Below are 27,266 nucleotides of genomic sequence, written 5' to 3' on the forward strand. Positions count from 1 at the left end.
TAGCGTGTGCCCTCGGGGTTATATCGGGGTGTGTATAACTTATTTTCTGGGGAACATCCTGTCCACGTGTAGTACTTAGCATATATTGCAACAGATGACATCAAACAAATTTTCTTTGTAGCATCGGAGGCAATTTCATGTTCGCCGACCACACAAAATATTTCACAAAAAAAGATATGATAAAATCATTAGAAAAAGATGAAGAAATATTAACAAATAAAGGTGAAATTGAGTAAACGGGGATTCGTGTTTTTATGAGCTTATTTTCAGTGGACAACAATAAATGGAAGTTTTTAACGACCTTGTGTGACCTATAGTTGTTGATGTTTGTGTCATTTTGGTCTGTTGTGTATAGTTGTCTCATTGGCAATCATACCACATCTTTTTTTTTAATATTGACTGGTTATATACATGATATAATATATATAGCCCTTGCACGGTCGGTCCAGTGGACATATTTCATACTAGATAACTTATACAGTAATTCTTTTTATATATATGACAATAATTGTCCGATCTGATACACGTACCTATAATGTACAGAATTTTGAACAGCTTCAAATATATGGGGTCCGTAGAAACACCGCAAAGGACCTCCTTAGTGCACTAAGAACAAAAATGTGCACTAAGGACCTGATGGAATGATACAACTGTCACAAAGGATATGGCATATAGAAATAGACTTTGTAAAATTAAGGAGAAGGTCCGGTAAGACACCTTTTAGGCCCCAAAATATAGCAGCTTTACAAAATTGTTAAAAGTAAACTTTTAGTTATTTTTTGGACAGTAGAATGCTTCAGCTTCATAAATATGGGCTTTTTTTGACAATACATGCATGGCACATATATCGGGTACTGGCACCATAAAGTCATGCTAAATGGCAAAAACCATCTGAAAAGTGACATTTTCCGGCATATTTGCTGGATTTTTCATATTTGAGCTTGAATCGGATCGTTTTTAATGACAAAATCAGTGAAAATCTTCCACATACACTAATAAACCAAATAAAATAGACACTTAAGTGTTTCAAAAGTGGTCAAAATCTTTCGTCAGATGAACCTGAAATTTGAGGCCAAAATCGGTCCTAACCGGACCTACTCCTTTCATAATTTTAAATTATATCTTTTCTATAATGTTTTCTCGACACGTAGATTTTTCTACCTCAAAAAGTTGATTGTCACCTTTAGTATTATCGGTAGAAATTCATGTTCGCTCAACCTTGAACCATGAATAATCTGCTAGTATACTGATTAAACATGTACTAGTATATGATATTTCAAATTGTTCTCTATTTTTTTTCATTTGTTTGTTTCTGTCGTATTTATTCTGTCTGCTATATTTTTTACTTCTAAAGTAATACCGTATTTTCAACTCTTTTCAGTTTGGGATTTTTTCATCCTTTTAATTTTATAAAGACAAATAATTCTGAACACTTCACGGAAAAGTGAGGATTGATATTTGGTTGCCAATACTTCATTCATTTTTCTAATGTCAGTAACTATGCCATTTATCAATATTTCGATTAAATAATTAAACTTATAGAATTGTATATATATATACACATAAAAGTTTATTTAGAGTAACCATATGCCGGATGAACAAAAAGTGTGCCATTTATTGAAAAACATATGGTTTGGTATAACAAGAAAACTTCTCTAGTGTTCTAAACATTTCTCACATAACCCCTCCCTCCAAACCCCCACTTCAAGCTCTGGATCCGCGCTTGTCCATAGTGCTTATTACATTATAAAATAAAATGGTATTCGTCTTCAATTGTTGAAATAAAGATGAATTGTTAAAAAAAAAAAAGCATTGACACCAGTTTAAAGTTATCGTTCATAGAAGACAGTTATGCTTTATTCTATAATTCTCTTTTTAAAACGTCAAATAATTTTACCTCTTGGAGTTTTTCTATATTACTTCTGTAATCGGATTTTGAAGAACCCCATGGACACCACATACTCTCAAATGTCTTTCAAGGAATAATGATAGTATGTAAACTCTTGTGTTGTTAGTAAGGAAATAAAATATCAAAAGCCTTTGTTTCTCAATTTGTATATTAATAATAGAGTTTGTTAATTAAAAAAAAAGCTTGCTTAGCAATTTCCTTAAAAACTAAATATATATAACAAAGGCAAAGTTTTAAAACACAAAATTTATTTTTTATTTTTCTTTCATAAACTTGAAATTATACCACGCTAAACCGTTAGGTTAACAACCATTGATTAATCAATAAGTAACGATCAAAAGACAATTGTTTATTGGATTAGGTTGATTGAACATGATGATTCGGGAATCTGCAATAAACCGTTGGTCACGTGGCAAGTGGCACGTGTTTATTAAAAAGTCATTTAACTTCAAAATTACAAAATCTATAATAACAGACATAAAGCTTTATTTAGAGTCGGTATAAGCAAGCAATTACAAACATAAGCTCTGAAGAGCTTTTAAAACCGACATAACAACAAATAAAACAAAACATACATATCGAGTCATGCACACAACATTAAACATATAAAGCAAGAGTTCAATCAGTATATAAACATGCAGCACAAAAGTTCTTTAAGCATCTTACAAGTTTAACACATACTGGTACATGCAATTATGAGATAAAAACACAAAAGCACAAATGAAATGGTTTGCACATAAAAAGCATAAAAGCACATTAAGTTTCTAAAATTAGCACAAAAGCAGCAGAAGCACTATAGTAAAGATATTAGAATAAATTTGCCATGCTGAAAATAAAGCAACAAAACAAAAAATAATAAGCAGAGATTAACTGGTTTTGCAGGCAAAGCATTGGCATGAGCTGCCAGACCAAGAATTTATCAAGTTCTTGAATTGATTTAAAGATGATTGCTTACGAAGCTCATCTGGCAGCTCATTCCAAAGCCTAGCACCTGCATACCTGAACGATTGAAGGCCATATGCAGTTGTTCTTACATGTGGTAGATCTGCTGTATTCTGGTATCTGAAAGAGTAAGTTTTTTCCTTTAAGTGAATCAAATCATGAAGATAAACAGGACAATCTTTATTTATAATTTTGAAAACTTCAATCGCCAAAGATCGCATTCTTCTTACTTTTAAAGATGGTAATTTTGATTTGCAGAGTAGATCTTCATAACTTGCTGAATGGTCTTCGTAGATAAACCTTAGTGCTCTCTCTTGAATTTTCTCTATCTTTTTTGTATTTACCTCCCCACAAAAGTGCCAAACTAGTGGGCAGTAATTAAAGTTGGACATTATGAAAGAATAATAAATTGTTAATTTTCCGAGTTTAGTCAGGTGTTTACCTATTCTTTTTAGTACATTTAATTGTTTGGATGCTTTTTTACATATTATAGAGACATGTTCATTGAAATTTAGTTTAAAATCTATTGTTACACCTAGCAGTTTAACACTCTATTTCATTACCTTCTAATTTAAATTTTAGGTTTTTGTCTTTAGTTTTTTTACCTACAGCTATTGCCTGAAATTTTTCTGGATTTGCTTTCATTTTATTTATTGAGAACCAGTTTATCAAAATTTTACTTTCTTCTTCTAAAGTTTTAATTAATTTATCTAAATCGTTATCTGCGTATGAAAGGGTGTTGTCATCTGCATAATTATAGAGTTCACTTTTATGAATAAAATAGAAAATGTCATTTAAAAAAATATTAAATAATGTTGGCCCTAATATTGACCCTTGTGGCACCCCTTTAAACATTGTTTGCCAATAGCTTGAATTAGTACCTACTTTAACACACTGTTTTCTATTAGTTAAATAGCTTTCCAAAAGTTTAAGAGATGAGGCGGACACGCCATAAGATTTTAATTTTAGTAGGAGGAGGTCATGGGGTAGGCAGTCAAAAGCCTTGGACAAGTCCATTAATATAGCTGCTACATATTTATTCTGATCTAAAGCCTTTTTCCAATCTTCAATTATTTTTAATAAAGCGGTTTGGCATCCATATCCTTTTCGAAAAGCTGACAGAAAAATGTGGAAAAATGAATTAAAATATTCAACAAGTTGATTTTCTATAGACCTCTCAAAAATTTTTGAAATCATGGGCAATATACTTACAGGTCTATAGTTTCCTTTATCAAGAGTGTTTGATTTTTTATGCAGGGGTATTACTTGTGCTTCTTTTAATTTATCTGGGAAAACAGCTGATTCAAATGATTTATTTATTATTTTAGAAATTGGAGTGGATATTTCCGATTCGGATAATTTTAGTATTTTTGAAGATATTCCATCTTTTCCTGTTGCCTTTTTTATGTTAATTTTATTGATTTGTTTTTTAACAAACTCTGGATCTACTGGGCTAAAATTTAGTTCTTCTTTTTCTGGTTTATTTTCTTTAATAATTTTAATACTTGGATGATGTTCATCTATTACAGTATCTATTGAGCCGATATCTTTGGCAACATTTATAAAAAAATTATTAAATAATTCAGCTACTTCATTTTGATTGTTAATTATCTTATTTTCTTCACAAAGTATTAGGTCTTTTGAAAAATGTGAACCTTTGTTTGTTAGGAAAGGCTTGATTGTTGGCCAAAAATCTTTGCTGTTAGGTCCTCCTATGCATCTTTCCATGAAATAGTTTCTGATGGATTTCTTTTTAATTTTATTTACTAGATTTCTTTGTTTTCTGTAGCATTCCCAATAGACCACTTTCGAGTTCATCCGTCACCGGAAAAAACTCGTCAATTATACGCGCCTTTATCACCGTCATTTGTGCGTTTAGGGGCGTCGTCACTTCCTTCCAATGTTGAGCGAGTGGTTGGAAAACTATAATTCTATATTGTACGAATTATTCGGCAAAATGAATTCTCAAAATTGACAATCAACACTGCTGTCATTAGGGAATTGTCAGTAAGTACCTACAGAGCAACAATTATTTCTAGTTTATCCTGCACAAAGACGATCACTAAGACGCTTGATGAACGTAAATAGTGCAGGGATACAGGCGAGCCCCTCTATGAAGTTTGATTCATGAATGGTGCTGGTTTGTTGATGGCTTTCTTTTTTTTCATAGGTATGTGTTTGTCTATAACCTCCATGAAAGTAGTTTCGAATGTTTCATATGCTTCTTATTGATACCTAACTTTATAGATATGAGGTTTTTAATCATACCCTCTTATATTCATGCTCGCTGTGATCTTAAAACATCGTTTTAGTGTCCTTAATGCAAAAACTTTCTTCTTAGTGCACTAAGAAGTCTTTTGCAGTATTTCTACACACCGAAATATATGGCCTTATTATTGGTAATATACCATATTAGTGTCACTAATGGCTTAACGTGTTACCAAATTAAGAAGAAGAAATAGGCTCAAAACCGCATTTTTAACTTTAGATTTTTTTTCAATCCCAAAATAGAGAAGAGGTCCGGTATACAGACTAATTAAAAAGTCCAGATGAGAAGTTTAACTTTTAACTGTTTCTTGACGCATGCCAAAAAAATGCAGTACCTGGTTACAGTTGCTCATTGAGAAATTATCATCTTTCGATTAAATGATCTTCAATCTATATGCCAGGTCTTCATTTTAAAAGTTATAAAATCTAAATGTGAAGTGATCTAAAATGTTCAATATTAATGAGTATTTTCGCTGTGAAATGAATGTAAGGTCGTCTAAAAGTATATACATGTGTATTTGACCCGACTACTGACTACATGGTAAACTATTCATTATGTATGTATAAGGGGGTCTGAGCGGGACTCGGGATTGTCGAGGCGTATTTTTTGTTGTGCCGTGAAAAAGCGAAATGAAGTTTAGCGGGACATGGGAAATTACAAAAATATCAGAATTGTTCACTTATATAGTGTAAGCGTAATGGCATCATGCGGGAATCTAAAAAAATAAAAAGTAACTAAGCGGGATCCGTGAACAGAACCCCCAATGAGACCCCCGTTAGTTGTGGCTTATTTTGGTTCTTTTTAGTTCGTTTCTTTCCCCTACATTACTTGACCGTTTTTGTAAAACAACAGCACTCGAGGTCTGACAGTATTTTACCAAGAAATGCACAAAATATTCAAAAAGAAGGCCTAGAAAATTTAAATATTGGTATGCACACATACTCCCCTGTCAGCACAGACAATTATATTTTTGTAAACGCGCCAAACTCGTTTCTAATATTTATAATAGAACTGAAAAGAAAATTGAAATGGAAATGGGGAATGTATCAAAGAGATAACAACATGACCAAATAGCAGATAACAGCCATAGGTCACCAATGGGTCTTCATTGCAACGAGAAAATCCCAAAACATGAGACTTGGGTGGATCCTGAGTCATATAAAGGGGTTCCTAACCCAGGACAAATTTGGGGGGGGGGGGGGGGGGGGGTGTTAAACTACATGTCCCCATTCAAATGCATTGATCGTCCAGTAAAGAAAGGGGGGGTTCCAACATGTCCAACCCTCAGCCCCCTGGATCCGTGCCTGTGAGGCATGCTTTAGCTTGCCATTAAACAAAAATGTATACTAGTTGAGTGATAATGGACGTCATACTAAACTTTTCAATACAAAGAAAAAGAAACTAAAATAAAAATCATACAAAGGTCACAAAGGCCATAACTTCTGGCTCCTGAATAAGAAAAAGTGCAAAATGCAGTGGGGATAAAAGCCTTTACTGTAAATTCCTGAAATTACAATTATATAAATCATCTCGCATCTTTGTGCATTTCTTGAAATTGGTCATATTAATAAATGCATGCAATATTTTCAGAAAATTTCAATATATAGGCTTTTTTTTAAAAAGTCAATCTTGTGCATGATTATCAATGATTATACTCGCACAATTAACACATGTGGTTCTCAAAACTCAAAGGTGTCTATGCTATTTATGACAACTTTTATACCCCCGCTTTCAAAAAAGGGGGGTATACTGTTTTACCTCTGTCTGTCAGTCCGTCCCATGAATATTTTTCTTCGCATTTTTCGCAGGAACTACAATACAAGGATTTCTGAAATTTGGTTGCAGGGTTTATCTAAGTCATTTATACTGTTTGATGCGTTTTCAGATTGATCACTTGTCAACTTCCTGTTAACCGAACACTTGTATGATTTTACACATGATACTGAGCCAAGTTGAAAATTTTCGTCACATTTTTCTCAGGAACTACAATACAAGGATTTCTTAAATTTGGTTTTAGGATTTATATAAGTCAGCTATACCGTGTGATGCATTTTCAGATTCATCACTCGACAATTTCCTGTTTACCGAACACTTGCATATTTTTACACTATTTATATTATCCACTTGCGGCGGGGGTATCATCAGTGAGCAGTAGCTCGCAGTTTCACTTGTTAATAAAGTATAAATTTACAAAATATGTTTAGAACTATATGATTTTTATGTTTTTAAGCATAGATATAGTAGGTCAGGATCTGCCAACTCTCACTGACTGACTGAGCACATAAATTCAACACTAGTTTTTTGGTGTTGCTTAGTGTTTTGTTTTGTTTTGTTTTTCTTTTCTGCATCTTATGTTTTGCCTTGGCATTGTCAGTTTCTCTTTCATTGCCTTTGGTTTTTTTGTTATGTTAAATAACAAGTCACATATAATCATGATAATTAAGGTCCTTTTTAATTTTTAGGGATTTTAAATTTTTAATTTAAAGTTAGGGATTTTATTCATAAAAGGGGGGATTTTCCAGTACGTATACTATTCATAATGCTTTGAGCAATTTTAATGAAACTTGGTGAATTATTTTTGTATAACATAAACATGATAATTTTCCTTTTAATTAAAAAAAAAAAATCTGATTTATGTCATTGTACTATCATGACTTGGGATTAGGATAGTCTCAAGAATGCTTTCACAAATTTTTATGAAACTTTGGTGAATTGTTTTTATATCTTGACATAAACACCCTTTTTATTATTATGACCCAAAGTGGAGGGGGCATAATGTTTAACACTTGATCGTTTGTCCGTCTGTCCCAAAGTTGTTTTTTGTTCTCTTACATTACTTTAGTTTGCCTCAAACAAATTCAATTAAACTTTTACAAAAGCTTGTTATCACAATACTCAGATCAAGTTTGAATTTTGGTGATGTCAGTGTTACTGTACTAGAGTATCAGAGTTATGCCCCTTTAGAAATGGGGAAAATATGCTGAATTTTTGGTTTCCTGTTTTCTAAACTTTATTTTGTCTCAACCAAATGTTATGAAATCAATACACAATGCTTATAACCACAAAATACAGATTAAGTTTGAATTTTGGTAGTGTCTCTTTTACTAAATTCTATAGTTATGTTCTTTAAAAATGGAAAAAATTGTTTCAGCCTTCTAACTTAAGTTTCCCTCGACCAAATTTTATTAAACTTTAAAACAATACTTTTTACCACAATTTTAATTAGATCAATTTCAAATTTTTGTAGTAAAACTTTTACTGTTCTTCAGTTATGTTCCTTTAAAACTTTGAATAATATGCAAGCTGGAGTATCATTCCCTATTTATCATGTATATTTTTTTATAAGATGCAGAGTTAAGGAACTTTAGTTGTTGCAAAGTTATTTAAAATTTGTCCATTTTCAAAATCTTTGAAAGGTTTTAGAAATTTATGTATTTGTTAAAAAAATCGCAGCCTTAAACTTATAGTCACTTGAGAGATCTATAAATTGAGCCAAATTATATACATGTTTTATGTCAATGAATACCACTGTTTGTGCATGTTTTTTTTTTTGGAGGGAGGGGGTCTTATTTGCGCAGTGCTCATAGTTTTTTATTCGACCAATAAAATTCATTTAAAGCTTACAGACCAGCTATAAGGGCAAGAAGCTTATCAAGCACTCATGGTTTAGATTTTTATTAAACACACATTAATATACATATAAATGTACATTAAACAGAAAAAATATTGATGCAAGATGTCATTCAACTTTTGCTCTTTTATGTATAGGACAAGAACTATAGAAGGTACAGAGAAATAATATACAGCAGAAATAATAGGCAATGTAAAATTTGCAGAAGCCAACTAAACCTAAATGGTAAGGCACCTTTTAATTTTAAAAAGTTATTGAACTTGAAAGATGATTACTAGTATCATGATTACTATAAAAATTCAAAGATGTGGTATATTAAATATGAAAACTATCACGGCTTTGAGAAAGAAATTGTAGGCCTGTTACGACCTTCAATAATGAGAAAATCAATACCCTATACTATAGTCAAAGTATAAAAGACCAAAAGATGAAACATTGAAACAATTCAAACTGTAAAACTAATCATGCTAATTGCCTAGTTTATAACAAAATAAATTACAAAAAATAAATATGACCGGTATGAAACAACAACAACAACAACCACTAAATTTTAGTGTCAGACTAAACTGACAAAAACTTCAGGCTCTGAACTTTGGACAGGCACAATAGGAATATGGCAAGGTTATATAAAAATAAGATGTGGTATGATTACCAATAAGACAACTCTCCACCAGACAACCAATGATGTAAATTTCCTGCAAACATGGACTTGACTACTGTAAATCAACTAATTTTTCGTGAATACTTTATCTTGCATTTTATACTTTCTAGTCTACATCGCAGTTATTTATTTTTCTCGAGTTCAAGTTTACTTAATGTATTTTAATAAGGAAAGATACACATGAAAAACATTTATTGCTGTTTCTCTCTCCATTTATAACATTTTATTTGCTTTTTTTGTGTATTTATAGGTGATCAGACATCTCGGTTTTCATGATCAATAGGTCATTACTGAAGAGGAAACTTAAAGTTGAAATTTATTTACATAGTGCATAATTGGATTAATTTGAAATGGAATGTGTGCTTTCCTGCAAAAAAGAAATAGGAAATTTCAACATGTGATAATGACCATATAAAACAAAATGGAGTTCTATCATAGATACCCGAAAACACTATTGCATAAAAGCAACAACATATCTTAATCAAAAGAAAGGAGAATGCAGAACAAATACTATTTTGTTGTTGAAAAAAGGAACACCAGTTTTATCCACTCATTTACATCGCTCCCTCATATCAAATATACAGAAGAAGATCATTGAAGAACAATTTGCAAAAATGATTTCTCTTAGAATTGAAGGGAATTGTTTAGTGAATGGAATAATGTATTCACTGAATTCTTACATAGTGGATTGAATAACTGTACACAAGCTGACACAGAAGAAATTCTAATTTAAAATAACACTAAAAGTGTTTATTTTATTATTTAATCTGCAAATATATAAATATTTTTTTTAGAACACCACAAATGATATAATGACATTCAAATTGGTTGTTTATTATTGTATCGAATTGAAACAATTACAAAGAAAACAGAAGCATTTGCTCCAAAAAAATTATAAACCAAAGTTAAATTTATATAAAAAGTATAAACAATACCTAGATCTAAACAGTCAGACTGTATTATTTTCAATGTCATTAAAATTTTGAGTCAAACATTTATTATTAAATTTTTAAATATCATTTGCATCAATTCTACAGTCTTTTAATAATTATATTCATACTGTTTGTATACATGGTGTAGTGAAGAAATGTTTAACAAGTAAAAATAAGGAAAAACATTTCCTTAAGGGAAATTTGATGTTCAGAAATTTCCTTAGAGGAAATTTGAAGAACAATGATTTCCTCAGAGGAAATTTGTTGTCTTGAATTTTCCTCCAAGGAAAAGTGTTTGTCAAAAATTTCCTCACAGGAAAAAGTATTTCCTCAAAGGAAAAAGAATTTCCTCTAAGGAAAAAGAATTTCCTTTAAGGAAATAGAATTTCCTCAAAGGAAAATTTAAAGCTGCAAATTTCCTCAAAGGAAAAAGAATTTCCTCTAAGGAAAAAGAATTTCCTCTAAGGAAAAAGAATTTCCTTTAAGGAAATAGAATTTCCTCAAAGGAAATAATTATGCAGCAAATTCCCTAATGGAAATCTTTTTCCCTTGAGGAAAAAACAATTTCCCTTGAGGAAAAATCTTTTTCCTTCAGGGAAATTTGATTTCCCTTGAGGAAAAGTACTTTTCCTCTGAGGAAATTGTTGAAAAAAGGGGCATAACTTTTTCAACAGTGGTGATAGAGCCAAAATTTTTTAGGACAAATATCAGGGAACCAATACCAACCGAGTTATCAACTTTGTTTTGACTTAACTCTTAAAATTAAGGTGACAACTTTTGCACTCAGCGGAATTGCAAACTTGTCCCGGAGACTGTTCAATACTGATGTTTTAACTAACAGCTTAAATTTGAAATTTATCAGAGTTTGCTTGCATCTCATTCACCCTGAACCAATCTATTAGTTGAATGTTGAATTAAAGTATTATAACCAGGGCTACATAAGGAAAGGGTATTGTCATATGTATGATTGTAGTAAGCTATTTTTGATAATTAAAATACATGTATATTGTTTATAAAAGTGTTAATAAGTATGGGACCAAGGTTATATCCGTGAGCTTCCCCTTTCTGGATGTCAACCAAGCTACCTAGAACAGTTTAATTTTATTGGTTGCTTTCTATCTGATAAATTTGATTTTAAAAGAGCTGATCGGACCGAAACGACATATGACGACAATTTGTGAAGCACAATTATAAAAACATATATTTCTGAATGTACAGTATACATATCATTGTCATTTTGCTTCGTTTCTTTTGTTACCTGCCTATTCTGACATCGGACTCGGACTTCTTTTAAACTGAGATTTACTGTGCGTATTGCTGTGTGTTTGTTTTGCTACATTGGCTAGAGGTAAAGGAGAGGGTTGAGATCTTACAAAACAAGTTTAACCCCGACGCATTTTTGCGCCTGTCTCAAGTCAGGAGCCTCTGGCCTTTGTTTGTCTTGTATGTCTTTTAATTTTGTTTCATTTATATGTTTTGGAGTTTAGTATGACGTCCATTATCACTGAACTAGTACACATTTGTATTTATGGGCCAGCTGAGGCCCGCCTTTGTGTGTGGGATTTTCTATAGCTGCGTTGAAGACCCATTGGTGGCCTTCGGCTGTTTCCTGCTCTTTGGTCGGGTTGTTGTCTCTTTGACATATTCCCCATTTCCATTCTCAATCTTATATTCCTTCAGAATAGTCTTCACAAAAGATTACACTATTGAAAAACTCCCAGCATGCACTAACAAAAAACATAGCATATGCATCATTTCGTGCTATATTTGTTTACTTCTATATTCCTCTTTTAAGGATTCCCTTCCCTTTTTATCTCACCTAGCCCAAAGGGCCAAGTGAGCTTTTCTCATCACTTGGCGTCCGTCGTCCGTCTTCGTTAACTTTTACAAAAATCTTCTTCTCTGAAACTACTGGGCCAAATTTAACCAAACTTGGCCACAATCATTATTGGGGTATCTTGTTTAAAAATTGTGTCCGGTGACCCGCCAAAATAACCAAGATGGCCGCCATGGCTAAAAATAGAACATAGTGGTAAAACGTATATTTTGGCTTATAACTCTGAAACTAAAGCATTTAGAGCAAATCTGACAAGGGTTAACAATTTTATTAGGTCAAGATCTATCTGCCCTGAAATTTTCAGATAACCAAACAATGGATTGTTGGGTTGTTGCGCCTGAATTGGTAATTTTAAGGAAATTTTGTCCGTTTTCGGTTATTATCTTGAAAATTATTATAGATAGAGATACTCTGTAAACAGTAATCATGTTCAGCAAAGTAAGATCTACAAATAAGACAACATGACGAAAATGGTCAGTTTACCCCTTAAGGAGTTATTGCCCTTAATAGTCATTTTTTACCAATTTTTCATAAATTTTTGTTTTCTTTTACAAAAATCTTCTCTGAAACTACTGGACTAAATTTTAAGAAACTTAGCCAAAGTCATTATTAGGGTATGTAGTTTAAAAATTGTGTGCGGTGACCCGTCCAACCAACCAAGATGGCCGCCATGGCTAAAAATAGAACATAGGGTTAAAATGTAGATTTTGGCTTATAACTTTAAATTTAGCCGTTTTTGGTTATTATCTTGAATACTATTATAGATAGAGATTAATTGTGAACAGCAATAATATTCATCAAATTAAGATCTACAAATAAGTCAACATTACTAAAACGGTCAGTTGACCTCTTAAGGAGTTATTGCCCTTTATAGTCATTTTTAAACAATTTTCATTAATTTGGTAAATTTTGGTAAGTTTTTACAAAGTGTTTTCCTCTGTAACTAAAAGGACAAGTTCATTATAGATAGAGAACATTGTAAGTAACAAGAATGATCAGTAAAGTATGATCTACAAACACATCACCATCACCAAAACACAAAAAATGTTACAAAATAAATGTTATTTGACAAAATACAGCCGAAGAAAGGAGTTGACAATGGGAATTTATGTTTGCCTGTATTATTGAATCAACAAATATAGTTCATGTGTGTATCAACTTTCGGTAATTTTTATAAATAAAACAAAATTATAATTTTTTCTCGGAACGATTTTTTTCTCAATTTTTTTCGATAACAAACTTTTTTTTTTATCAAAAGCAGACATGACTTCTCTTACTGACACATAAATGTATTTATTTTTATTTCAATGCTCAGTAAATACATTTTTGTTCACTTCCCTTTTGATAGTCGACTCGATGGAAGAGTTTTGACTTTGATTCGGAAATGTTGCGCACATGCGCAGTAGCAATGTTTTTTTTACTCGAATCAACCCGAGTAGGACGAATCGAAGTAGGCCACTGTGATAGCCGTTCACACGTTTTATCACATTTACATTGTACAGTAGATATCAAATGTCGACTGTGTGGAAGGTCTTGATTAGTCATAGTTAATTGTCACTGCGATAGCCGTTCACACGTTTTACCACATTTACATTGTAAAGGAGATATCAAATGTCGGCTGAGTGGAAGGTCTAGATTAGTCATAGTTAATTGTCACTGCGATAGCATCATACGTTTTACCACATTTACATTGTAAAGGAAATATCAAATGTCGACTGAGTGAAAGGTCTTGATTAGTCATATAGTTAATTGTCACTGCGATAGCCGTTCACACGTTTTACCACATTTACATTGTAAAGGAGATATCAAATGTCGGCTGAGTGGAAGGTCTTGATTAGTCATATAGTTAATTGTCACTGCGATAGCTGTTCACACGTTTTACCACATTTACATTGTAAAGGAGATATCAAATGTCGGCTGAGTGAAAGGTCTAGATTACAGTCAATAGTTAATTGTCACTGCGATAGCATCATACGTTTTACCACATTTACATTGTAAAGGAAATATCAAATGTCGACTGAGTGAAAGGTCTTGATTAGTCATATAGTTAATTGTCACTGCGATAGCCGTTCACACGTTTTACCACATTTACATTGTAAAGGAGATATCAAATGTCGGCTGAGTGGAAGGTCTTGATTAGTCATATAGTTAATTGTCACTGCGATAGCCGTTCACACGTTTTACCACATTTACATTGTAAAGGAGATATCAAATGTCGGCTGAGTGGAAGGTCTAGATTACAGTCAATAGTTAATTGTCACTGCGATAGCATCATACGTTTTACCACATTTACATTGTAAAGGAGATATCAAATGTCGACTGAGTGAAAGGTCTTGATTAGTCATATAGTTAATTGTCACTGCGATAACCGTATGTACGTTTTACCACATTTACATTGTAAAGTAGATAATCCTTATGTGCAGTCGTGAAGCCTTAGTTTTTTGGTGTTCTCAGAACAGAGTGATCAATGATAGCTTACGAAAGATATAAAGAATAGTGTTTGTCATTAGGCAGTACATACTTTTGTCACGTTACTCTATCCCTTACTTTTGTAGTTGTGTCAAGGAACCTTAGAGGCAAACATCGCTGTCCCTACTGCTATATCATCAACCTAGAAATCTTGTTTAACATTGAATTAATTGCATTCGATACCAATAGATTGGTACATGTAAACAGCCGGAGTGAATTCGTGTTCAAAGGGGCTGGACGAGTCCAATATTTATGTCCCTTTTATGAAAGTGTGAGGTGGTAGCGAAAAATATTAGTTAACCTTTTAATATTCCACCGCCTATTGCCCCTATTGCTGTGTCAAGTATAAGTGTATGTATATAATAGTCCTGTCGAAAGTTTAAGTAGTGCTTCGGTTCTGATGACAGCATGTATACTTTCAACTGGCTGACACTATCGATAGGGTTGACATGTTAACAAGAGTCGATATGTTGACAGGGTCGAAAGGTTGACACCATCGACCGTCTTTTCGTATGAACTGTTGTGTAATTAAGCTAGCACAGAAAATGTATTACAGTGGTTTGAATCTCACTCAGATCATGGTTAAAATGAAAAGGATGAGTAGAGTCGATATGTTCAGACATGAATTCCAGTTTTTACCTTCAAAAATGGTAATGAATTAAATCTTCAGGAGAAATGAAGACAATAAGTGGTTTTTTTTTTATACGAACAAAGAAGAAAAACTAACAAATGTTTGTATACTCTCAGCAACACACAAATAACACCACTTCCTTCTCTATTTACAATTTCTTGTTTTCGCAAAAAAAAATAAAAAAAATATTGTAGTTTAAGTCTGAAATTAGTCTCTTTAAAATTAAAAAAAATAATTCGAATTAGAAATTAAAATACAAAGCCATTTCATATTTTGACAGATGTCAATCTATCGACCCTGTCAGCCTTCTTCACCCTGTCAGCCTGTCGATCTTAAGCTTCATGACCCCTTCTGTAGCTATGTAAATTACGAAATTTTCAAAATGATATAGTATCAAAACAGCATAGATAATGAATAATAGAGATGAGCCATTTTGTACATATACCAAGGGGTAACATCGTTCAAAGCATCATTAAATACGGTGTCATTGCATTTGATAGAAAAAGGGGATTTTGTGGCAAATAAAATCATGATTTTTGTAGAAAATCCACAGACTTTAATACAGAGATTTTTGTTATAAAATTTTAAACATGGATTACTCACTTGTTTTTCTATCATATGCTAGCGATTATTTTCTACAAAATGTCCTAAACAACCTTTAAATTAAAAAAAAAAACTCGTGCTGAGTCACTAAAGTCGAGCGTACCTTAGAAGGTGTACTTGAATTGGTCTATATTTATATTTGTTTTAACCAATATCTAAATGTTTTAACTTGTTTTAAGGAAATCATTGCTAGCACTGCATGCAATAATCCTCGATCTATCTAGCACCGAATTGCCAAATATGGGAGTACAAGGGGAAAGACTGTAGATGTTCTATAAATCAACACAAGAGTCACAGGCACTTGTCTCAGAAAAAAAATTTCCTATATACCTTAATATAACACAAGGTACTTAACTAAATTTTTGAAAAATGACCCCCAGTCCCGAATTCCCGTTATTTTTCGATTTCTCGGTTGTCAAACCTACTTAAACTTAATATGCCGTAAATCTAAATTGATTTATCTACACAATGGTATATGACACGACTATCATTGTTGTCGGGATCATTAGTAGCAGGTCTCAGAAGTCGGTCAACGGGATTTTTTTTGCATTCGTCTCAAACTTTGGCAACACCCAGTCCGCATGTAATTTTATACTGGTTTCTCATCGGTCGATCGTCTGGCTAAAAATAAATGTGGGAAATTTTGGTCAATTTATAACTCTACATTAGTGTCGTTGTGTACACGTGTGTTTCATAACAAAATGAATGTCAAACAGCTTATAGCATTGAATCAGGTAAAAAAATGGTCATAACCATTTGCTTCTAGGGCAAAGTGGAACGGGGAAGAGCCATTTGGTCTGTACTATAGAACAAGAACTAAAAAAAGGGGAGAAAACGGTCGCAGTCACAGGAACAACGGGAGTGGCTTCCTTGAATATAGGTGGGATTACTGTCCATTCCTGTTCCGGTATAGCAGATGGTAATTTTTCAAATGACGAACTATTACAAAAATTGACTATTGATGAATATTTTCGAAAATACAAGGGGTTCTGCAAGTTTAGTATTTTAAAAATGTCAATTTACCATTCGAAAAAGGATTGACATATGTTTTTGTTTTGTTTTCCCTACTCAAAATGATATCAAAATGTTATTAGAAATATACATACCATGAACAAATAGCATTATTAGCTAAATACATCTTTTCATGATACTTCAAAATTTCTCGCTTTTCAAACCTTTTGGAGTTATCTCAATATCTTATGTAAAGTCCAGAGAGAGTCTGAATGATGTCAATAAAATGGGAAAATCTGAGTTCTAAAATTAGAAACTCCTGACACATTCGACAGACCTCAAAAAACACTTATTTGGGTTTGTTTCACATAATCTGTAAAGAATTTACAATAAAGATAATAATTTATAGTCAGAGGGAAGCTGACAGTTTTTATTTTAATAATTTTTATAATAATTCAATCACTGCCATGTGCGGGGTGGGTGTTGCCAAAGTTTGAGACGAATGCAAAAAAAATCCCGTTGACCGACTTCTGAGACCTGCTACTAATGATCCCGACAACAATGATAGTCGTGTCATATACCATTGTGTAGATAAATCAATTTAGATTTACGGCATATTAAGTTTAAGTAGGTTTGACAACCGAGAAATAAAAAAATAACGGGAATTCGGTACTGGGGGTCATTTTTAAAAAAAATTAGTTAAGTACCTTGTGTTATATTAAGGTATATAGGAATTTTTTTTTGTGAGACAAGTGCCTGTGACAAGAGTGCATAATCCGTAACAAACACACGACCCGGCCCACATGAATTGATTTTATAATTGAAAAATATGTACTGGTCGTAAGAATCGGGACTATTTGTCGTAAGCATTTTGATAACTTTTGTCGGGACTATTTGTCTGTATATCCTGCTTGAGTGCTGTCAATACAAAGAAGTATCAATTAACATAATAAACCCATGCATATTGTTAAGTAAGCTATAAAGGGCACGATATATTTGGGCTAGATCATAAGCGTTACCATGGTATCATTTGGGATTAAAAATTTGGAGTCAAGTTTACATTTAGGCTAATTATTGTGTTTACCTTTTCATCTGAAGTTTATCAATATCAATATTTTATATGAAATATATAAGATATTGAATATGAAAAAATAAAAAATACAACCTGCATAAACAAATGCAGTCATTGGGAAACAATACTAGTTTGAAAATGAGAACTTGAAGTTTTACACCATATACTTGAAATGCATTTAAAGTGAATATAGTATCATATTATCACAAGATTCCAGTTGTTAAAGGTGCCTGACCTGATTATACCTTTGCGAAAATGGATGTACTTTATTATACCTTCGTGTTGTACATATTTTAAGTGACTAACATAGACTATTATAGTTTTATAAAATATTTTTTCAATTTGAAATATTATCTCTGATTTGTACTTTACATAAAATTGCAACTGATCATAAACTACCAGACCACCGGGCCCGTACTTCACACAGATAAACGGACTAATACAACTCAGATCAACGGACCTTTAGAACTCCAAACAACGGACCGAAACTAATCAGATCATCGGACACATAATACTCAGATCAACGGACTCATACTACTCACATCAACGGACTCATAGTACTCAGATCAACAGACACATACTATTCAAATCAACGGACACATACTACTGAGATAAAAGGACCCATACTACTAAGATCAAAGGACACATATTACTCAGATCAAAGAACCCATACTACACAGATCAGTGGACACATACAACTCAGATCAACGGACACATACTACTCAGATCAACGGACACATACTACTCAAATCAACGAACACATACTACTCAGATCAACATACCCATATTACTCAGATCAACGGACTCATACAACTAATATCAACGGACTCAAACTACTCAGATCAACGGACACATACTACTTAGTTCAACGGACTAATACTATTCAGATCAACGAACTTATGCTATTAAGATCAAAGAAACCAAACTACACAGATCTTTGGACTCATACTACTCAGATCAACGGACAGATATTACTCAGATCAAAGGACACGACACATACTACTCAGATCAACAGACACATACTACTCAGATTAACGGACACATACTATTCAAATCAACGGACACATACTACTCAGATCAACGGACACATACTACTCAGATTAACGGACACAAACTACTCAGATCAACGGACACATACTACTAGTATTCAAATCAACGAACACATACTACTGAGATCAAAGGACCCATACTACTCAGATGAACGGACCTAAGCTTCTCATCAAAAGACCTTTACTATTAAGACAAACGGACCCAAGCTAATCAGATCAACGGACCAAAACTACTTTGATCAACGGACCCATACTACTTAGCAAAACGGTCCCATACTACTCAGATCAACGGACACATACTACTCAAATCATCGGACACATACTACTCAGATCAACAGACCCATATAACTCAGATCAACGGACCCATACTACTTAGTTCAACGGACACATATTACTCAGATCAAAGAACACGACACATACCACTCAGATCAACAGACACATACTACTCAGATCAAAGGACACATACTACTCAGATCAGCGGACACATACTACGCAGATCAACGGACACATACTATTCAAATCAACGGACACATACTATTCAAATCAACGGACACATACTCCTAAGATCAACAGGCCCAAACTACTCAGATCAACAGACCCTTACTACTTAGACAAACGGACCCAAGCTAATCAGATCAACGGACCAAAACTACTTTGATCAACGGACCCATACTACTTATATAAACGGTCACATATTACTCAGATCAAAGGACCCATACTACTCAGATTAACAGACCCTTACTATTAAGACAAAAGGACCCACACTACTCAGATCAACGGACCAAAACTACTTTGATCAACGAACCCATACTACTCAGATAATCGGTCCCATACTACTAAGATAAACGGTCCCATACTACTTAGACCAAAGAACCCATACTACTCAGATCAACGGACCTAAACTACTCATCAACAGACCCTTACTATTAAGACAAACGGACCCAACCTACTCAGATCAACGGACCAAAACTACTTTTATCAACGGACCCATACTACTTAGATAAACGGTTACATACTACTAAGATCAATTTTATATTCGCTATTTCGTGAGGGTTGTTTCAGTTTTATATTACAGCGGATTCCATTGAGTGTGTAGCCAAATGTAATATTTTGGTTAGCTTGCTTGTAAGCTGAACCGTGAAATTATTGTTAGCTTAGGTAAACTACCCTACTTGAAGAATAGACTAGTCCGACAGAAAACCAATCTATCTGTCTGTTGGACTATGCTACTTCCAATGGAGGGTAGTATACCTGACCCAGTAATGACTTCACGGTTAAGCTAACAAGCAAGCTTACCAAAGATATTACCTTTGGCTACACACTCAATGGAATCCGCTGTAATAAGAAATTTTAAGTCATTTTGTAGAATGTAAGAGTTTTTCTTATATATTTGCTACCTTTTACTTCTTTTAGCATAAACAAATTGAAAATTAAAGTCAAAAGTTTGTCTTTGAGAAAATAAAAATATATATTGACAATTTTGCAGATATATAAAAATAAGGAGATGTGGTATGATTCCCAATCAGACAGCTATCCACTTAAATTTAAATGAAGTGGATGTAAGCAAATATAGGCAACTGTACGGCCTTCGACAATTAGAAAAACCCATACCATATTGTCAGCTATAAAAGGCATAGACATGGAAAATAAGAAACAATTCAATTGAGAAAAGTAACGGCCTAATTTATAACAAAAATGACAGACACGAACCAACGACAACCACTGAGCTATGGTCTCCTGGAGTCGGTGTCACAAAAAAACACGACTAATATTGATCGTAAGTATACTGAATTGTTCATGACTTACGGTTAATTTTTTGTGAACCCGACCCCTGACTTGGGACAGGCACATATATAATTGAGCCAAACCCTCCCGTAACCATGGTAACCTTGGACAGTGGTGTAACAGTACAACATATAAACAAACTATACAACGCAGTTGCCTTTTTTTTGTTGGATAATTCAAATTTCATAGCAATAAAAAAGGGCAATTTATGTTTTAATTTTTTTAACTATGTATTCCTATATGTGTTACTCAGTTTAACTACAGACAGATCGTTAACATTGACTTTTAAGGTGTTGCTGTCATGCAGTGAAGAATGACAAATGAGGAGATGTTGTATGACTGCCAATGAGACAACTATTCACCACAGTTAAAATGAAATGGATGCACCCAAAACTTAAAAAAAATAGAAAATGGTTTTCAGGGTTGGGATTGGGGTGTGCGCACTAAAAATAAGCGAGTCTAACAGTAAAAAATCCGAAACATGTAAGAAGAAAAAACAGAAAATTCGGTCAAGCAGCTCTTCTTGAACTTTTTACGATTCGCAAGACCCTGTATGAATGATAGAAAAATGTTCAAGTTCCTGGGGGGGGGGGGGGTGGGGGGCGGGGCATACAAAATCTTTGCTCTAATGATTTTGTTTCATTTATGTCCAATCAAAAGTACTGTTTGTCACTGTGTCACATTTACAGTACGTTAGACTTCAAAGCTTTTTGTAGATGACGATGATGGATGGATACTCAACGTCGAACGGCAAATTGATATGCATATATATACTCAAGACAAGAACATGTTAATGTAATATGAATGAAAATTCCACAATTAACAATTTGTTAGCTGGAAACCACAAATAAAGTGTTAAAGCTAAGAACAATTTCCAGTTATGATTGATGGATGTTTGTTAAACGCGATTATGTCATGTATTTTAAGTTCGGCAAACCATTCACAATTAATACATTAGGATCACAATTAATACATGTACATTAGGATCACAATTAATACATTAGGATCACAATTGATGCATTAGGATCACAATTATTACATAAGGATCACAATTAATTCATTAAGATCACAATTAATACATAAGAATCACAATTGATACATTAGGATCACAACAATACTTGCAATATGGTGACCTGTAGCTGTTAATTTCTGTGTCATTTGGTCTCTTGCAGAGAGTTGTCTCATCAGCAACCAGACCTTTTGATGGCTTATCTTCTTTTTGTTGATTGCATTTGAATAAGCTTTTTTCAACTTAAAAAACACAGGATACAAACCCAATGAGTGTACATTGGCCTATCAGATGGTGCCTCATGTTTAGAGTCTGATGAGACTGGCATTGATGAAAACTAGAACCTAATTCCTGTGACATGACTAGTTTCGCAGTTGTTCTTGACTCATACTTTTGAAAAGTATTTCAAAAGAAATAAATCAAATTCTGTTATATCGTTTAAATTCGTTTTGCTCCTTTAATCAACTAAAAATGTAAAAAGGTTATTTTTAATAGAAATTTTATGGACAAGTAGCAATTTCATTTGGACAAGTACATTTTGGTATGTACTTGTCCTTGACTTCCCCTATTACATATATATCTAGCGACTTTTTTTCTATTTTTTTTTTTGGTTTATTTATCACTAAAATTCAAACGACTGTGGTGTCAGCTGTTTATGAGGCATTCACACGATTTTACGATGTTCTTGACGGAAAACATGATTCGAGTATCCAACTGTAAGTACAATATCACTTATCGATGTGTTAAATTCGCGAAACGTTAGGTGTTTCTATCTTTTTCTATACAAACAAGGTGGAGGTGTTATATGGAATTCCAACTTGACCATGTTTATTTTATAATCCGACCGCGTGATCACTATAAAGTGTTATTTTTCATAAGTCGAAAATAAATCTGGATTTGGGCATATAACACTATTAGTAGATATAAACAAGTCTAAATTGAAAACTACGTTCAAACCTATGAGTGCGCATGCTCGTATAAATGGTGGTGAACTTGATATTTTAGAAGATATATTGTGACAGGAACATTGCAAATACATCCCATTATTACACATAACACTGGCGGAACACTTTTAAAAAACTATTTATGTGTTTTATTTGATATTTAAACACTTAAACCAATCCGGCAGTTGTGAGTCCATCCACAAACCGCATGGTCATGGCGGCCATCTCTTAAATTTTTAAAATAGTCTGTATGCACCCATCAATAATCATCTCTCTGAATTAAAGTTTTAATAATATTACATTTTTATAAATACCAGTGAAACTTACTACATTATTCAGGAGGTGAAAATCTCGTTTTATTGTTTTACCGAATTAAACATTTTTTATCAATTTATGACTGATGTAAATATATAGTCGGCAGATATTATATATCGTCTACAAAGAAAAGTGAATAACATTATTTTATCCATAACTGATTTTTAGCAGTCCGTTGAACTTTGCGTATATAATCTGTGTTGTCTGCCTTCCACATATATCCAGCCTGCTTATATAACCCATACATAGCTTTGCTTCACTTGTACATGTATATACTCCTGCACGCTTGTGAAATATAATCATTATAATAACTATTGATTGATTGAATAATATACAACTCATGACAGAATATAAATTATTGAAGTATCTACGTGAACCTATTGTACCACCTCCTGGTCAACGTTTATTAACTCCGGTTGTTCTTACTGACAGTAAGGGATACTGGGTCAGCAAACACTGTACTATCCCCACCGAAAACACAATCAAATGGTGGTTCAAGTCTGGACGCACTTCAACTCAAGGACTTGAGTGGCTACGAAGCAACCTAGACTCAAAGATCGGTCAGCTTGATAACATATCTCTTTATATATGGTTAGGAACATGTGATTTAACAACATATGACGGAAAATACATAGCTTTAAGGTCAGAAGAACAAGACACAATCAAAACACTTACTGATAACTATCAACATATCATTGAGCTATTTAGGAACTATCCGAGTTGTAAACTCACCTTCTTACAGCTTCCTCCATATTCTATACATGCGTGGAATAAATATAAACAACATCCTGAATTAAATCAATTTATAGAACAAGACATCAAACTTCGGAAGCAATATACAGAAATTAACGAGCATATAAGCAAACTTAACAGGACACTTGGACTAATTTCACCAAATTTTGCCTCAGATATCTATCATAAAGTAAACAAGAAAAAATCTGACAACAAACGTAAAGCATCGGATCAATATAACTTTAACTTATACCGTGACGGTATACACCCAGATACGTCCTTAGCCAGAGTGTGGCTACGTAAAATAACAAAGCTAGTAATTTTTGACTGTTGGTAAATTGTTCTATAGGTACTAGCGATCAGGGTGGGAATCTCCACAGGTATCGCTGGTCTTATAGACAATTTTATAATTTTATAATACAAGATGGCTTTAGTTAAAAAAAACAGTTTAAAGCACTCAATGAGTGACAGCAAGCTCTATACTGGAAAAACTTATGAAAATAGTTATGTGTTAAATATTGAAAAATCTTTAAAGAAAAAATATGAGACGACACAGAGATCTGAGATTGAATACTCATTTACAGGCGGGGGTATAACTGCTAAACTAGATACAGTTTCGTTTGAGTTATTCATATTCGCATGTGAAACATACTTTGATACATGTAATAAAACAACTGCCAAGGACAAAACTGGCAACAAGGTACAATATACCTACCAAATCACTGACTCGACAAACTTAAGCTTCACAATCAACGCTTATTTAACAAAATGTACATTACTGATAAATGGGAAAGACGCTCATCAATTCATACATCAACATGCTCAAGAAATTCACAAAATTATGAGTAACACACAGATAAATGGAGCAAAAATAAATTTAGAAATGTTAAACCAAAATTTGGCAATAAAACTTAAAGAAGCACTAAACTCATTACAACAGGATAAAGTCACTGGGGAAAATTTAGATACAGAACAAGAGAAGCAAAATGAGCTCAAACAAGATGAAAGATGTTTTAAATGTAGACGTCATTGTCGAACAAGATCTGTCATGTGTAAAAACAATCACTGGGTACATTATAAATGTGACAAGCTTGACGAAAAATTAATAGAAAAAAGTGAACATAATTACGTGTGTAAAACTTGCACAAATGCAGTGTTTGACTCAAGAAACAACCTTGAACAATTAGCAATCTTGGATAATAACTGTGCTATTAATAAGTCAGAATTGTCAATAGCTGACATGATGTTACAAGAAGAAATTCAATGTTATGCCTGCAATAATTTTGAACAAAGTGTTGAAAACAGATGTTTAATATGTGATATGCCATTTCATGACAATTGTCTAGATAACGACACTCAAAAATGCTATTCATGCATAGGGTTATCCGAACAGAGAGATCTCAGTGACAAAACCCAACAACAATCACATCAAACAATCCCAAAATCTATAGAAATAGAGAATGAGACAACTAGTTTAAGTGAATCAGAACAGATAAACATATCTTCTGAAACAACTCCAAAAAATATACAACCTGAATCTAGACCTACTGTCGGTATTGGTCAAAGAGCTGAAATACGCCAACCAACTCAAACTGAATCTACAAATCTGATTACTGATGATTCAACATATACTGTTATATCTGATAGAAACAAGCTAGATGAAAATCACAAAATTCGTATGAAGGAGTTGAAACAATTAGAACAAAAGTTGAAAAAAAGAGAAGAACAAATTAAAATGAAAGAAGCCATGATAAATGAAAATATGAAGGAAAAAACAAACATCTTAGATAGACTACATAAATCCGAATTTCGAAATCTAGAACTGGAAAATACAATTAAAACTCTGTACACCAAAATTGAGTCTCTACAGAACAAGCCAAAATAACATCTTCCTGAACACCAAAGCTCTGCTAGCAAGACTACTGATGACCTTGTAACTGGTATACGAGAAAAAGTAACAAAATATGTACTTAGTAAAGTTGATGATGAAATAAATAAACTTCAAAATGAAAATAAAACTACTAACAATGATTCTTTCAATAGACAAAATCAAACATATGATTACCAGCAAACGTATCCTTCAAACCAACAACAACATTTCATACAAAGTAGCTATAGTCAAAACTATGATGAACCATCAGCAACTAGTCAGTATAGTAGGTATGGAGCACGATATAGTGAACCCAATCAATACTATTACCGCTCAGAAAATGAAGACAGGAACTATCAGAATTATGATCAAAGAATACCAAGTCATTACCAAAATCAAGCAGAACTAGAGTCTCGAAACATCTGCAAGGATAACCTAATAGAAGTTGTTCCAAATTGGACGAACCAAGATTATGTCCAAAACCACATTTCTGTTCAAAACAAAACAACACAACATTCAAGAATAAATGATCAAGATATATATCAATTGAAGCATAACCATCAGCCAACATCAGACAATCGGTATAGACACATTCATGAAGGACAAGCATTATACTACCAACCTACAAGACACACAGATAATTTTTTATACCACCCAAGCCTCAACCAGACACCGCACTAGATGCCAATGTGCTTACAAATGTAAATAGTAACTGTACAAATAATGTTTTAGATTTTAATGATTGTGAGCAGAAAAATATGAACATTCTGAGTTTTAATTGTAAAAATATTTTAACTTGTGGACCATTCTTCATGGAGATGAAGGAAGATGTTGATATTTATTTACTACAGGAACATTGGTTGTTTGACTGTCAACTAAACATGTTGAATGAAATTCACTCTAAATATATAGGAATTGGAAAATCGGTGGACACTGATGACCCTTTGCCGCCAATTCAAATGCCGAGAGGATATGGCGGAGTGGCAATATTATGGCGAAAAGAACTAGACCACCTTATATCAACTGTGAAAGCAGGAAATAGTAGAATCCAATGCATTGAAATAGAAGGTGATCCCAACATCATCATTATATCTCTATATCTACCATGCAAAGGACCCACTAATAGTACACAAGAGTTACTAGAATGTATAGACCAACTGAATGAAATTGTATGTACATACTCAAATACTCATCAGATAATTATAGGAGGAGATTTTAATGAAGACATAATTAATGGTGCTTCACTTAAAGTGTATCAACGACTTTATGCAAGATCATGAGCTATCTTCAAAAGAAACTGGACTTACCTTTGTACATTCAAATGGAAAAGATTCTACGGCCATTGACTTTATTCTTTATCAAAACAAATATTCAGAGAACATTATAGATATAAAGAAACTAAATGTAACTTCAAATGTCTCGGACCATTACCCTATATTATTGTCTGTTTTACATCATCAGAAAAAGCTCAATACTTCGGGAAAATCGAAAATTTCAACAAAAACATTTAACAAAAGAATTAAATGGGACAAAATTGATACAGGAAAATATGCAAGTCTCATCTCGACAGAAATTGGCTCAAAAAGAAGCAAAATACAAAACCGTGAAGACATTGAGAGTAGATTTAGCACTTTAAATAGCATCATAAGTAAAGC

The 27,266-nt window shown here is 33.1% G+C and overlaps 1 long non-coding RNA gene across 1 annotated transcript; it reads left to right on the forward strand.

The window, feature by feature from the left end:
• Window positions 1-5,920: 5,920 nt before the first annotated feature.
• On the forward strand, window positions 5,921-9,903 carry LOC134691475 (uncharacterized). Its single transcript, XR_010102143.1, has 3 exons — window positions 5,921-6,048; window positions 8,889-8,976; window positions 9,663-9,903. It is a non-coding gene; the product is annotated as an uncharacterized LOC134691475 (long non-coding RNA).
• The last annotated feature ends 17,363 nt before the right edge of the window (window positions 9,904-27,266 follow it).

Source organism: Mytilus trossulus, chromosome 11 (genome assembly GCF_036588685.1).
Source record: "Mytilus trossulus isolate FHL-02 chromosome 11, PNRI_Mtr1.1.1.hap1, whole genome shotgun sequence".
Lineage (NCBI taxonomy): Eukaryota > Metazoa > Mollusca > Bivalvia > Mytilida > Mytilidae > Mytilus > Mytilus trossulus.